This window comes from Zootoca vivipara, chromosome 12, assembly GCF_963506605.1.
Source record: "Zootoca vivipara chromosome 12, rZooViv1.1, whole genome shotgun sequence".
Taxonomy (NCBI): Eukaryota; Metazoa; Chordata; class Lepidosauria; order Squamata; family Lacertidae; genus Zootoca; species Zootoca vivipara.
Genome location: NC_083287.1, coordinates 38,984,688 through 38,998,750, shown reverse-complemented (window position 1 = coordinate 38,998,750; position 14,063 = coordinate 38,984,688).

Genomic DNA, 14,063 nt, shown 5'->3' with positions numbered 1-14,063 from the left:
CCAGTCACCCGCGGGGCCTCCAAGGAGTCTGCCTGCCTCCTCCCACTCAGGCGCCCAGTGGTGGAGGAAGCTGCTGTGTCACCCGGGGCGGCAAATTGCCATGCCCGGGGGGGGGGGGGCGTGTTGCTACATAATGATGCATGTGTCGCTACATAATGACGCATATGTACAACATATGCAACTTCTAAACGGAGCCTAAATGGAGCCTCCAGCCGCACAGAGTGAGACTTTCTACCTGGAGGCTCCGTTTATGCTCCGTTTTGAAGTCGCGGCGGAGGTCGCAGGGGAAGCCGCTTCTGGTGAACCATTTTAAGGCTTTGGCTTTTATTTTTCTTCTTCTGGGTTTTGGCAAAAAAAACACCAAACCCCCTTTTTTTTCTTTGCAGCTTTAGTGAGACCTGCAGGTTTTTCCATATGTGTTGAAGGTACATCATCTTAGAGAGTCCTAAAAATTGGTTTTTATTTTAAAAAAACTAGCACACAGAGAATTATAGTTGCTATTTAATTATTTTATCAATCAAACAACCAACCCCCTTTGTTGCAAACATTGCCACGAATCAAAAACAGAGCAACACATGACATGCAATGTATAATATCAACTCTTTATGATGTCAAAACAGTACATGAAGCTTAACACATATAAACAATGTAAACAATTCTTAGGGGATTCTCTTCAAAACATAAACAATAAAGCAAAAATCTATTAGGTCTCTGAAAGTCTCTGCTGGTCATAAATCGAAACGCTATAGCAGAAAGTCATCCAATGAAGAACAAGCTGAAACGCTTTGTTTTATAAAGTTCCAACATTGCTGAAGTGGTCAACAAACTGTCGTTGTTTACAGTGTTTCCGGATATTGTCCACTGTTTCGTAAGACTACAAGCTTCAAACAACATATAAAGCCGACTCCAGGTGGTGCTGATAACAAGAGGAAAGTATTTAAAGGTACAGAACTAAAAGCGCCTAAAACTAAGGCCTCAAATAACGCAATTCAGATCCAATTCAGAATTGAGTCCCCCTGGATGTATGGTTTTGAACATTAAGATGAATCAGGACTCTTGCTGCCGTAACTGTTTCTCATAATCTTTCCTAATACTGATGGCCTTCTGATTCACCCACAGTACTTGTGAATAACAAGTCTGTATCTGAATAGTTATGAGAGACAAAATGTACTGAAATGCCGGATAATGAAGCTGAACTTGGTCATCTCATCATAAATTTCCTTAGTACTTGTCATACTAAAAACGTTGTTTATCTGATTCGTTGCCCTTGTAATTTATTGTACGTTGGCTCTGCCACTCGAGCGGTTGGAGTCCGCATGGGGGAACATCGTTCTTGCATCCGTAATGCTAATAGGGAGGCGCCCCTTGTAGAACATTTTGTCTCTCATAACCATTCAGATACTGTACAGACTTGATATTCATGGTACTGTGAGTGAATCAGAAGGCCATCAGTATTAGGAAAGATTATGAGAAATGAATTTATAGCATGAAAGGCATATGATTTTAGTATGTCAAGCTGGGTCAGAGTCTGATGCATAATAAGGAAATTTCCGTGGGTACATTTTCCAGCTGTGTCCCTACTTGCTTTCTTTAGCACATGAGAGAAAGATAATGCAGCGCCAGTTAAAATACAGATTTATATATTTACTTAGGTGATTTATACAACTCTTAATAAGTTTCTGGGTGGTGCTCCTGGATCACTCACATTTGTTCATCATTGTGCTGTAGCCATGATTCTTTGTAATATTTTAGGGGAAGCAGGGACGTATGGATGTATTTTAGGGGAAGCAGGGACGTATGGGATGTATGGATCACACAATCTTACTTCTGTTTCCAAGTACCATTCTTGTCTTTATTTCTAGATGGGGGAAATAAGCAATTAAACCTTATCAGAAGAAAAAATGTCACCTTGATGTTCTAAATCCTTGTTCTAGTATGATAAAATGCTGTAGTTTAAAGCCATCTTTCCCAACCTGGTTCTGTTCCGATGTTATGGGCTACAACTCCCATAAGCCCCACTGCCCCACGTATCATAACCATGCTGGCTGGGGCTGATGGGAGTTGTAGTCCTAAACATCTGAAAGGCACCAGGTTTGGAAAGGCTGGTCTAAAGTGCTGTTGCATTTCCTAATTAAGTAAACTTACTTCATAGGGGCATAGAAAAGGGAATGTGTTACATGCAAAATCATCCAAGCTTTGTAATATGCCACATGTAATTTCGTTTTGTTTCCTAAGAAAAGATCCTTGCTTGTTTCATCAATATATAGCAAACTGACAATCACGGAAAATATAACCAAACGCAAAACAAAAAACAGAAAGCCATGACAATCGACAGTGAAAAATATTAAATATAGCAACAGTGTAAATAATAATACAGTAATAAGAAAATATCTATGCAAATGTAATCGCCTGATGCATACATTCAATGGTGTACAAACATTACTAATCTCTGTCAGTCTAAAGTGCAATAGTTCACTTGGGAATCATAAATGTTCCAGATAAGTATAAAGTTGATATTCATTGGTGTTATTTTTCCAGCAAAATTCCTTGACTATCCTCGTCTATCCTGATGGGTTGCTAGCTGAAAATCCTCCCGTTTCACTGGTGAAACTCCAGTTTCCTCAAAGGAACAATGATAAAATACAATCAATCAACATTCTGGCCACAGTGATCCATGCGACGATCACCTCCAGGCTTGACTATTGTAACTCGCTCTACGCAGGGTTGCCCTTAAAGCTGACCCAGAAACTCCAGCGGGTGCAGAATGCCGCGGCGAGGCTCCTTACAGGGTCCCGGCCGCGGGATCACATTCATCCAGTGCTTTACCAGCTGCACTGGCTCCCGGTGGAGTACAGGATCAGGTTTAAGGTGCTGGTTTTGACCTTTAAAGCCCTATGCGACTTGGGACCCTCGTACCTACAGGACTGCCTCTCCTGGTATGCCCCGCGGAGGACCTTAAGGTCCACAAATAATAATATTCTGGAGATCCCGAGTCATAAGTTGGCTAGATTGGCCTCTACTAGAGCCAGGGCCTTTTCAGTACGGGCCCCAACCTGGTGGAACGCTCTTTCCCAGGAGACCAGGGCCCTGCGGGATTTGTCATCTTTCCGCAGGGCCTGCAAGACAGAGCTGTTCCGCCTGGCCTTTGGGTTAGACTCAGCCTGACCCCTGTGTTTTTCTCCCTCATGGCTTGGATTTATGGCCTACTTGAAATGAGGCTGCACTTTAAATTTTAATACTGTATTTTAATCTGTATTTTAATTAATTGTTTTTATGTTTTATTGTGGTTCTGTTGGTGTCAGCCACTTATGGCCTACTTGAAATGAGGCTGCACTTTAAATTTTAATACTGTATTTTAATCTGTTTTTTAATTAATTGTTTTTATGTTTTATTGTGGTTCTGTTGGTGTCAGCCGCCCTGAGCCCGGTTTTTGACTGGGGAGGGCGGGGTATAAATAAAAATTTATTATTATTATTATTATTATTATTATTATTCCATATAACAATCTAAAAATTTTAGACAAAGCAATTCCTTATACTCACCAATGGGAACAATAATGGCTAAAAAGCTCTAGCATTACATACAATCCTCAAGGTCGGCAAAAGCTGATACAAACTGTAAATTTCTCTGAGTTAAATACATGGAGGCTAAAAACCATTTAAAGGGGCAGAACAATATAGCATGACCAGAGGATTCATACCATAAGATATACATTCATAAAACTGAATTACAAAAAGGAACTGTAATCAACAGAAGGATTAAGGCCTGAAGGAGCTAGAGAACCAAATCTATAAATCCAATAAGACTCTTTTTGATATAACTTCTTTTTTAAAACATCTCCATTTATCTCTGGGGTGTTATGTTTGTAAATTACAAACCATTTAAAATCAGTGGCTTTATGATTCACTTCAATAAAATGAGAAGAAAGTAAAATGAGAAGTAAAGTGCTGTTTCATTTCCTAATTAGGTAAATTTACTTCATAGGGGCATAGAAAAGGGAATATGTAACATGCAAAATCATCCAAGCTTTGTAATATGCCACATCTAATTTTGTTTCGTTTCCTAAAAAAGATCCTTGCTTGTTTAATCAATATAGCAGTAGTGTGGATTTTATCACTTCCTATGTATTATATTTTTATCCTACTTCTCCATTTTAACCATTTGTTGCAAAATAATAAAATGCCCCTTTTGATTTGGTTTTTAGCAACTTTCTTGTGGGGGAGCGGTGGTGAGTGACGCAGAACTGACCGTACTGACGGCAGAGGACGAGTTCGCCAAGCGCATCTTACGAGCCCTGAGGGAGGGGAAGGGGACAGACATGGGCTTTATGGAAAAAGGGGGGTTGCTCTTTTACCAGGGGGCCCTGTACCTACCCACCACATCTCTGAGAGGTAAGGTCCTCCGACAGATGCACGACAATCTGACAGCGGGACACTTTGGGAGGGACAAAACCACACAATTAATCATGAGACACTTCTGGTGGCCAGGGGTGCAGGAGGACGTTCGAGACTACGTCAGAGGCTGCGACACCTGACAGAGGGCAAAAGGGGACAGGGCAGCGCCGGCAGGACTGCTGGAGCCGTTGCCCACGGCAAATAGGCCCTGGGAGGTGGTGTCTGTAGACTTCGTCACCAATTTGCCCTCTTCAAGGGGCAAGACAGCAGTGCTGGTGGTGGTGGACCTCCTAACCAAGATGTGTCACTTTGTACCGTGCGCAAGGGCTGTCTCAGCGGAGGAAACGGCAAAGCTGTTTGTAGACCACATATTCAGACTGCACGGCTTACCATTGAGGGTGATATCAGATAGGGGGAGGCAGTTTACCTCCAGGTTCTGGCGCAAGCTCATGAGCATGTTGCACGTGGAGGTCAGCCTCTCCACGGCCCGACACCCCCAGACCAATGGCCAGGCAGAGAGAGCCAACGCTATACTGCAGCAGTACTTGAGGTGTTACGTCAGCCAGAGGCAGACGGACTGGGTAGATCGTCTGCCACTGGCAGAGTTCGCCTACAACAACGCAGTGCATGTCTCCACAGGGGTATCGCCCTTTAAGGCCAATTACGGGCGAGACCTCAGAGCATTCCCGGGGAGGGAATGGGAAGAGGAGGAGGGACCCGCAGCAGAGGATTGGGCGGAGGAGATGGAGACAGTGCACCAGCAACTCAGGGAGCATTTGGAAAGGGCCAAGGAAGCCTACAAGAAGGGAGCGGACCGACACCGGCCACCGGGAGAGGTCATCAGGGTGTGGGACAAGGTGTGGCTATCCTCGGAAGGGCTACCAGCAATGGGGAGGTTCAAGAAGTTGGCACCCAGATGCTTGGGGCCGTTCACAGTCACACATCAAATCAATCCAGTGCCGTTCAGGTTGGAACTCCCAGACTCCATGAGAATACACCCGGTGTTTCACAGGTCGTTGCTATCCCCCTACAGGGAAAGCACCAGGTTCAGGGAAAGCACCACACCACAGACAGACATTCAGAGGGACAGGGAGCCGCAGAATCTGAATGTAGCCACTGAAATCCTGGACTCACGATGGGGGGAGGGGGGTCTGGAGTACCTCATGGCCTGGGAGGACACTCCGGCCACCCAAAATGCCTGGGTGCCGGCTCATGTGGTGCAGGAGGAATACTTAGTGGAGGAATTCCATGGCTGTTTCCGCAGAGACCAAAACCATGGCACATCGGGAGGGAAGCCTTAGAGGCACCTGCAGGGGAGGGGGGGAGACACCTCAGGGGAAGAAGAGCTGCAAGGATCGCTGTGGGAATGGGAAGCAAGGTTTCAGGATCGGGGAGAGGAGTACGAGTTCGGCGCTCCCTCCAGCACAGAAACCCTGCTCATGGACTGGGAACAGGTGTTCACTCCCACGGGATCAGACGAGACGGACTTCCTAGGGTTTCAGTCGTCACCTCCAGTATCCTCACAGGGCCCCGGCTGGGAGCACGTTTTCACCCCCACCAGCTCGGATGCCACGGAGTTTTTGGGCTTCCAATCCTCTCCACAGCTGCCCATCTCCTCGGGGGAGGGGGGCCTGGATGGGGGTGGATGTAAGGGGGAGGGATTATAGAGAACCCCCCCTCTCATCAGGAGCAGTCCACCCCCAAGCAGCCATGAAAGCGCGAGGTCTGAAGGGGCTAGTCAGGAAACGGAGAGGGAGTGCCAGGTCTCTGGCAGCATGGGAGAGCCCCTACTCCTCAGGCGGGAAGAGAGAGAGGCGGGAAGGGTGGACAGGGAAAAAACGGATCGTAGACCCTTTCCCCCGGCACTGGAATTAAGGAGGAGGAGAAAGGGGAGGAGATTCACTGTCCCAAGGCTTTTATGTTGGTCAAAGTCACGTAAAGGGGCAATGCCGGATTCTGAAACAGAATGAGAAGACATGAAACCGACAGCTCACTACACTGTAACATAGCTGCCAAGTTATCCCTTTTTTACAGGGATTTTCCCTTATGCTGAATAGGCTTCCTCGCGAGAAAAGTGAAAACTTGGCAGCTATGCACTGTAAATAACATGCACCAATAAAGACTTTTGAAAGACAAGTATGTGGAAGGTCCTTACTCAGGAGTAGTCATAACAACCTCTGACAGATAGCTCCCTCCAATTTTCTAATTCTAAAAGCATCCACCCAAGAGCAAAGAATTTCACAGGTCTTGTGCCCACTTTTTCATTACATCTTTTATTTCTTCATCTTTTAAATTTCAATTTAAGAGTAGCCTATACATTTTTGAAAGTTTTTTTTTTAAAAAAAATGTAATAATTCTTTCTCTAAATTTGAGGTTTTGTCATCAAATCCTTTCTTTTTTTGTCTTTTCCTAGGACTGCACATAGCTGGTGGGATTTGAGCCAGGTTATTCCTAACCTTTTTAACTCTTCTTGTTTCTTCAATTTAGGGCAGTTGTATTGTCCCTATAAACTGGCTAGTTATTCCTTGTGTGTTTTTTTTGTGTGTATTGCTGTTGCTTCAATAGGTGAGAACCACCATGGGGTTCTCGGTTTCAGTAGTGGTTTATATCTTTCCCATACAGCGTACAGGGCTTTCCTCACTATATGAGGATCCTCTGTGGTTCCTAACTTTGTCATGCCCTAAATAACCATGCCAACCATAGACATTGTCCCAGCCATCTATGTCCAATATTTCCATATTTTTAAAATAATATCCAATATTTGATCCAGGTCAGACTTGACACTTCGTAATATAATTTAAAATCCGGGACTGTGAAGCCTCCTCTATCCCTAGTCTCCGTTAATGGTTTGAATTTTATTCGCGGCTTTTCCCCCTTCCAGATGAATTTTGCAAGGTCTTTCTTTCTGCCAGTCTCCAAAACATTTAACCCCCACTAATGATTGGTATAGTTTGAAATAAAAATAACATATTTGGAAGTATTGTCATTTTGATTATTGACATCCTTCCCCACTAAGACAAATTTAGCCTCCCCCAGGTCTCCAAATCTTTTACTATTTCTATTTTTAAATTAAATTAAAAAATTCCTTCAGTAGCACCTTAAAGACCAACTAAGTTTTTATTTTGGTATGAGCTGTCATGTGCATGCACACTTCATCAGATTTTAAATTGTCTTTCTATAAGTTTATATTTTTGTTTGTAATCCAAACACCCAAATAGTTCACTTTGTTTGTTATTTTTAATCCTGTTGCTCATTCTAGTTCTTTCTCCTCTTTTTTGTTCATATTTTTCACTAATAATTTGGATTCATCTTTATTTAGTTTGAACCCTGAGACTTTCCCAAATTTATTCATTTTTAAAATGGTTTCCTGTATACTCTCAGCCGGATTTTCGGTGGTTATGATGACATTGTCTGCGAAGGCTTTAAGCTTGTAATACCTATTTCCTAAATTGTTAACTGTTATTTTTGGTTCATTCCTTATGGCTGTTAATAAAATTTCTTGTATAGTAATAAACAAAAGCAGTGACAGAGGGCATCAGGGTGCATGCTCTAGTTATCTCCCGCTTGGACTACTGCAATGCGCTCTATGTGGCTACCTTTGAAGGTGACCCGGAAACTACAGTTAACCCAGAATGCAGCAGCTAGATTGGTGACTGGGAGCGGCCGCCGAGACCACATAACACCGGTCCTGAAAGACCTACATTGGCTCCCAGTACGTTTCCGAGCACAATTCAAAGTGTTGGTGCTGACCTTTAAAGCCCTAAATGGCCTTGGTCCAGTATACCTGAAGGCGTGTCTCCTCCCCCATCGTTCTGCCCGGACACTGAGGTCCAGCGCCGAGGGCCTTTTGGCGGTTCCCTCGCTACGAGAAGCTAAGTTACAGGGAACCAGGCAGAGGGCCTTCTTGGTAGTGGCACCCACCCTGTGGAATGCCCTCCCACCAGAGGTCAAAGAGAACAACAATTACCAGACATCTTAAGGCAGCCCTGTTTAGGGAAGCTTTTAATGTTTGATGGATTTCTGTATTTTGGTGTTTTGTTGGAAGCCGCCCAGAGTGGCTGGGGGGACCTGGCCAGATGGGCGGGGTATAAATAAATTATTATTATTATTATTATTACTATTATTATTATTATTATTATCCTTGTCTTGTTCCTTTTTCAATGTTGAACTCTTCCGTAATTTCATTATTTATAATTAATTTTGCTTTCTGATTGGTATATATAGCTTTGATTCCGTTAATTATCTTGTTTCCTAGTCTCATTCCTTCAATAGTTTTCAATAGGAAATCCCATGAAACACTATTGAAGGCCTTTTCAGCATCCACTAATAACATTAGTACTTTTTTACTAGGTTTTATCCCTACGTATTTTAGTAATTCAATTATTGTTCTTGTGTTATTGTTTATTTGCCTTCCCGGCAAAAAACCAGCTTGGTCTTTATTGATTATTCTATTCAACAAATTGTTAAGTCTGTTTGCTTATATTCCTGGGCAAGGTGGTCGGCCATTAGGGAATTCCCAGGCTGGCTGCCGGGGATATGTGGGCTTTCCCACCAGCTGTTTATTTGAATTTCATTTTATTCTGTGTTTTGATTACAGCTGAAACTAGTGAGGAATCCGAAATATTCAGGCATGTGAAATGTTATGACTTGGATCCAAAATCTAATGAAAGTTCTCTTTCCTTTATGGAAGGTCTGTTTCTGATTCAACGGAAGAGTGTAGTCCTAACTCTAAATAAGTCCTTTCATTGCAAGTGCTCTTGCACAAAACCTTCCACTAGCGACTTTCAAAATCTTTGAGTGCTTCTCTGAATTATAAAGCTTGTAACTTTATTTATCATGTGTTTAATATAGCCTTTTCCTAGTATAAAGGTTCAGTTAACAGCACCCCTACATTTTCTCCCTCTACTCATGGTACTTTGGATCCATTTGTACAAATATTTATGTCCACTATCCTATAACAACAGCAGCAGCAGCAGCAACAACAACAACAACAACAAACAACAACAATTTGTTATTTATACCCCGCCCATCTGGCTGGGCCTCCCCAGCCACTCTGGGCGGCTTCCAACAGAAAAATACAATACAATAATCTATTAAACATTAAAAGCCTCCCTAAACAGGGCTGCCTTCAGATGTCTTCTAAAAGTCTGGTAGTTGTTGTTCTCTTTGACATCTGATGGGAGGGCGTTCCACAGGGCGGGCGCCACTACCGAGAAGGCCCTCTGCCTGGTTCCCTGTAACTTGGCTTTTCGCAACGAGGGAACCGCCAGAAGGCCCTCGACGCTGGACCTCAGTGTCTGGGCAGAATGATGGGGGTGGAGAAGCTCCTTCAGGTATACTGGACCAAGGCCATTTAAGGCTTTAAAGGTCAGCACCAACACTTTGAATTGTGCTCGGAAACATACTGGGAGCCAATGTAGGTCTTTCAAGACCGGTGGTCTCAGCAGCCACTCGCAGTCACCAGTCTAGCTGCCGCATTCTGGATTAGTTGCAGTTTCCGGGTCACCTTCAGAGGTAGCCCCATGTAAAGCACATTGCAGTAGTCCAAGCGGGAGATAACTAGAGCATGCACCACTCTGGCGAGACAGTCTGCAGGCAGGTAGGGTCTCAGCCTGCATACCAGATGGTGCTGATAGACTGCTGCCCTGGACACAGAATTGACCTGCGCCTCCATGGACAGCTGTGAGTCCAGAATGACTCCCAGGCTGCGCACCTGGTCCTTCAGGGGCACAGTTACCCCATATGATATTGGCTCTCATATTTTATTTCCTATCTAGCAGCATGAGTTGCAAGGCACAGTAAAATATTGGGATATGTTTCTGGAAAGGTCTAAAGTTAGTATGTTGTGAAAGCCTCCCCCCCCCAACCCCCCAGCCTTCTGAAGGCCACAGGCACTCACAAATAAGACTGACAAATAAGACTGACATATTTCAAAGTATAATTCTGGGATTAATCTTGGTCTTCCTTACACTATGCTTATTGCGGACCAGTTATATTATGTCATGTCACACAGGGTGCATTTTGTAATTTAGGGATGTTGCCTCACAGACCATAAACTTCAGTAGGCAAGCATTGAATGGAAGTGAGAGAGAAAAGAGCTTATAGGAATGATATAGCTAACCATAAGTTAGGGAAATAATTTTATATTAATTTAGTGACAAGATGTAGACATTTGCTTTACTCACACTAGAACATTTTAAATAGAACAACAGATTTCCCCCCAGAAACAGTGAGAGACTTACTGTTGTGTGTCAAGACCCCGAAACCACCCCCTCATTGATGAATGAGGCACAAGGTCGCAGATATTAGGTTAAATGTTATTGGGCGAGTTTAGGCCACAACTTTATTGGTTACAGAATGTGAGCGGTATTCGCTTATGCATTGGATTGACCCGACTTTATCTGACTCCTGCCCCTCACGCAGGGAGTTCGGAAAGGGTCAACCATGGCCCTAGCCCTGCCCTGGGCTTCAGACAAGATCCACCCCCCACCCCCGATTCCTTTAACAGAATACCCTTAAGTTTGGAGGGGCAGGTAGATGTGTGTGTTTGTATACCAATGTAATCTTTTCAGAAGACTAAATACTGAGCCTTATGCTGAACAGAAATGCATTCATTATTTTACCCTACCCTCCTCCTCTCCGGAGGCGCTGCGCCCCGTGGGGGACCCTGCGCGCAGGTAAGGGCAAGGGTCCTGATGATCGGGTGCCGCGGCGGCCGTGGGGCGGGGAGAGTGGCAGTGTCCTGCCTCGCCCACCGGGGATGCTGCTGCTACCGGGCAGGCGGGCGGGCGACGGGGCAGGCGCCTTGCGCAGGATCAAAATGAGACAGCGCGCCAGGCAGCCTCTCTGCGGGGGGAAGGCAGGCGGCCGGGCAGCAGCCAGCAGGTCGGGCCGGGCAGCGCTCTGCACGCAGGGGCGGGCCAACCCCGGACGGGAGGCTCTCGCTGGCTCTCCGCGCCCCTTGCGCGCCTGCCTGCGCCCAGGCGTCTTCAAAAGTTTCTTCTCTCCTGCGCTCCGCTCTGAGCTTGGCGTGTGTGCCCCCGCCTGCGCGCAGCGGGACGCGAGGAAGAACGGAGGCGTCCGAGCTCTTGCGCGCTAGGAGGCACCATCCCAGGAAGGGCTCCTGTGCTGCGCAACTGGTGGCGCCGCGGGGCTGCTCGGTCGCTTGCCTTGGGTCGCGAGAGAGGGCGCCGCACCTGCCCGGCAGAAGCAGGCGGCTCAGGTCAGAAGGACTCGCTGCTCCCAGCAGGGACAGCTGTATAGATTTGCATCCTTGGAACCAGGGGCACCTGTGACAGGCAGCCTTATTCTTGAGAGTAAGAGCAGCATGAATCATACTACTGGGCAGAGGCATTATGTTGCTACTTCTGCTTGTGTGACGGCCAATCAGAGAAGGATGTGCTGCAATGCAAGGTTGTTGTTTTTTTCGTGGGGGGAGCAAGTCTGACATTCCCAAGGAATACTTTGGTGCTGCACACATGCCAAAGTTTCTGGATATTTCAGAATATTGAAACACAGCAACACAGAACTTTCATCTAAACTTGTCACACTGGATTTCTGTTTGGGCAAGTGAACTATGAGTTCTGGTGGCATGCGTTGACCTAACCCTCATTTTAATTTGTTACCTATTAGTTTCAGCATATATTGAATGGCTGTGCCTACTCACAGAAATGTTTATGATCAGGGTAGAACAAGCACATTTTCTTTTACATGCATATCAACATATAGGTCTCTATGAAATAACTCGATGATATAACTTATTAATTCCAATTAGTTCCAGTTTGCTAAATTTAATGACAGAGGGTGCTCCATTGGACACTGCATGGAATTTTAAATTATGGATGACAAATTGTAACCCTGCTGGTAATGTTTGGATCCACGAGATAACGCTTTGCCAGGGACACACTTGAACCTGGCGCCAGTCTTGCATGATTCCCATTTTAAGGATCCAATCAAGTCTCCAGTGATTTTATTGGTACTTGTCTGAAATGTGAACATGTTTCTTGTTGCAATGAATGTCATTTGTTCCTCAAGAGACCCAGGGCTAAACTATCGGTGATGTTAGTTATTTGGATGTGATTTAATGTGCACATTATTGCTCTGTCTTGGAGCCCTGAGGAGCCCTGTGAGCATGGGTATGAGGAAGAGGTGTTTAGCTCATTCTCTCCCTGCCATGTTTGCAACATGGATTGTCTCCCAGAAGATGCTCTTTGCATTTCAAGTGACATTTCTATTGATTCTAGGGAGAGCTTCCCTTGAAAAGCAAACAGCTGCTTTGGAATGGATTTTTTGTGGGGACCCCAAGCACCTTGGGATGACTGGCATCAGTTTCCCCTTATACTGCTTATGTCTTTGTTGGGAAATCAGTTTTTCTATTCTTCTTGCCTTCAGCAGTTTCCTCTGGTCTTGTTCATCTTTATTTTTAACTTTATTTATGTATGGAGATTGCTTCTGTTCTGCTTAGAAGACACTTGACATAGTCTGCAGGTGAAACTGAGTTAGGCTCAGGTTTTTGACTTCACTCCTAAGATGAAAATGACAAGCTGAGCAATCCATTCATCTTGCTAAAAAGTAAAGTTTTGACTCAGCAGGGCTTAAATGTTTAACTTTGTTGTTTTGCTCACAATACAACTTGCACAACCCTTATTTAAGCAAAGTGTGTCATTACACATGTGCAGAGTGCCATTGTTCCTATCTCACATACCCTATCTTACATCCTTCCATTTGAACTTAGAGACATTTCTGTCAATCAGCTCTCTGTGCTTTTTAGCCAATCCCTATCCAATCCCTTTCAGGATGTAAGCCTTGGCTGCCCACAAAATATTGTCTTTGTTACGGAAGCTAAAGGCAATGCTGCTTAAATACAGATTTGCATGTGTGTTTGGCATCTTATGATTTTATAAAATAAAATACATCTTCATTGAGGGGTTTATGAACCCAGATGTGGATTGGCCCTACAGAGGAGAGAGAGGAAAAGACAGAGCAAAACAAACATGTGAAATCAGTAAATTTGCAGCAAAGTGATATTTGGTAGGAGAAAGACATTAAGGTTCACAGAATAGCAAAGGAAGTCTCTGACAAGCAAAAAAAATGAATCCAGATCTCTTAGGAACCTCACTTGAGTGCCTGAAACATTAATATCCTTCTTTCTTTAGAAAAACATAGTTTTGCATATTTTGGCTCTAGACATCGCTAGACATGTATTTAAGACATTTCCAGTCTACTTGATTCTCTTCTGCCGGGAATACAAGCTTTTTTATATAAAAAGCAGTAATTGCTGCAAAAGAGGCCCAAACCAAGTACTGAGTACATATGCATGCTTCTACTTTTCAGAGGTTCTCAGAAATTTGTTCTATTTGCAATCCTTGTTTTATTGATTTCATTTAATATTCTAATTTTCTGACACTGTGATTTTGGGGTTTTCTTCAGCTGTACGCCATTATCATCACAATTACAACAAATAAAGGCTTGACATATCTCGCTATGCATGTCATGAGTCTATCTCCTATATTGGTTTCAGCTTTTAAGTTGAATTACTGAAATAAATGAACTTTTTGACGAAATTCTAATTTTTCGAGTTTCACCTGTAGTATATATGGATCTGTGTTTCTAAACACAACTTACATTAACTGTGGGGAACCAGTGGCCCTCCAGATGTTAGGACTCCCT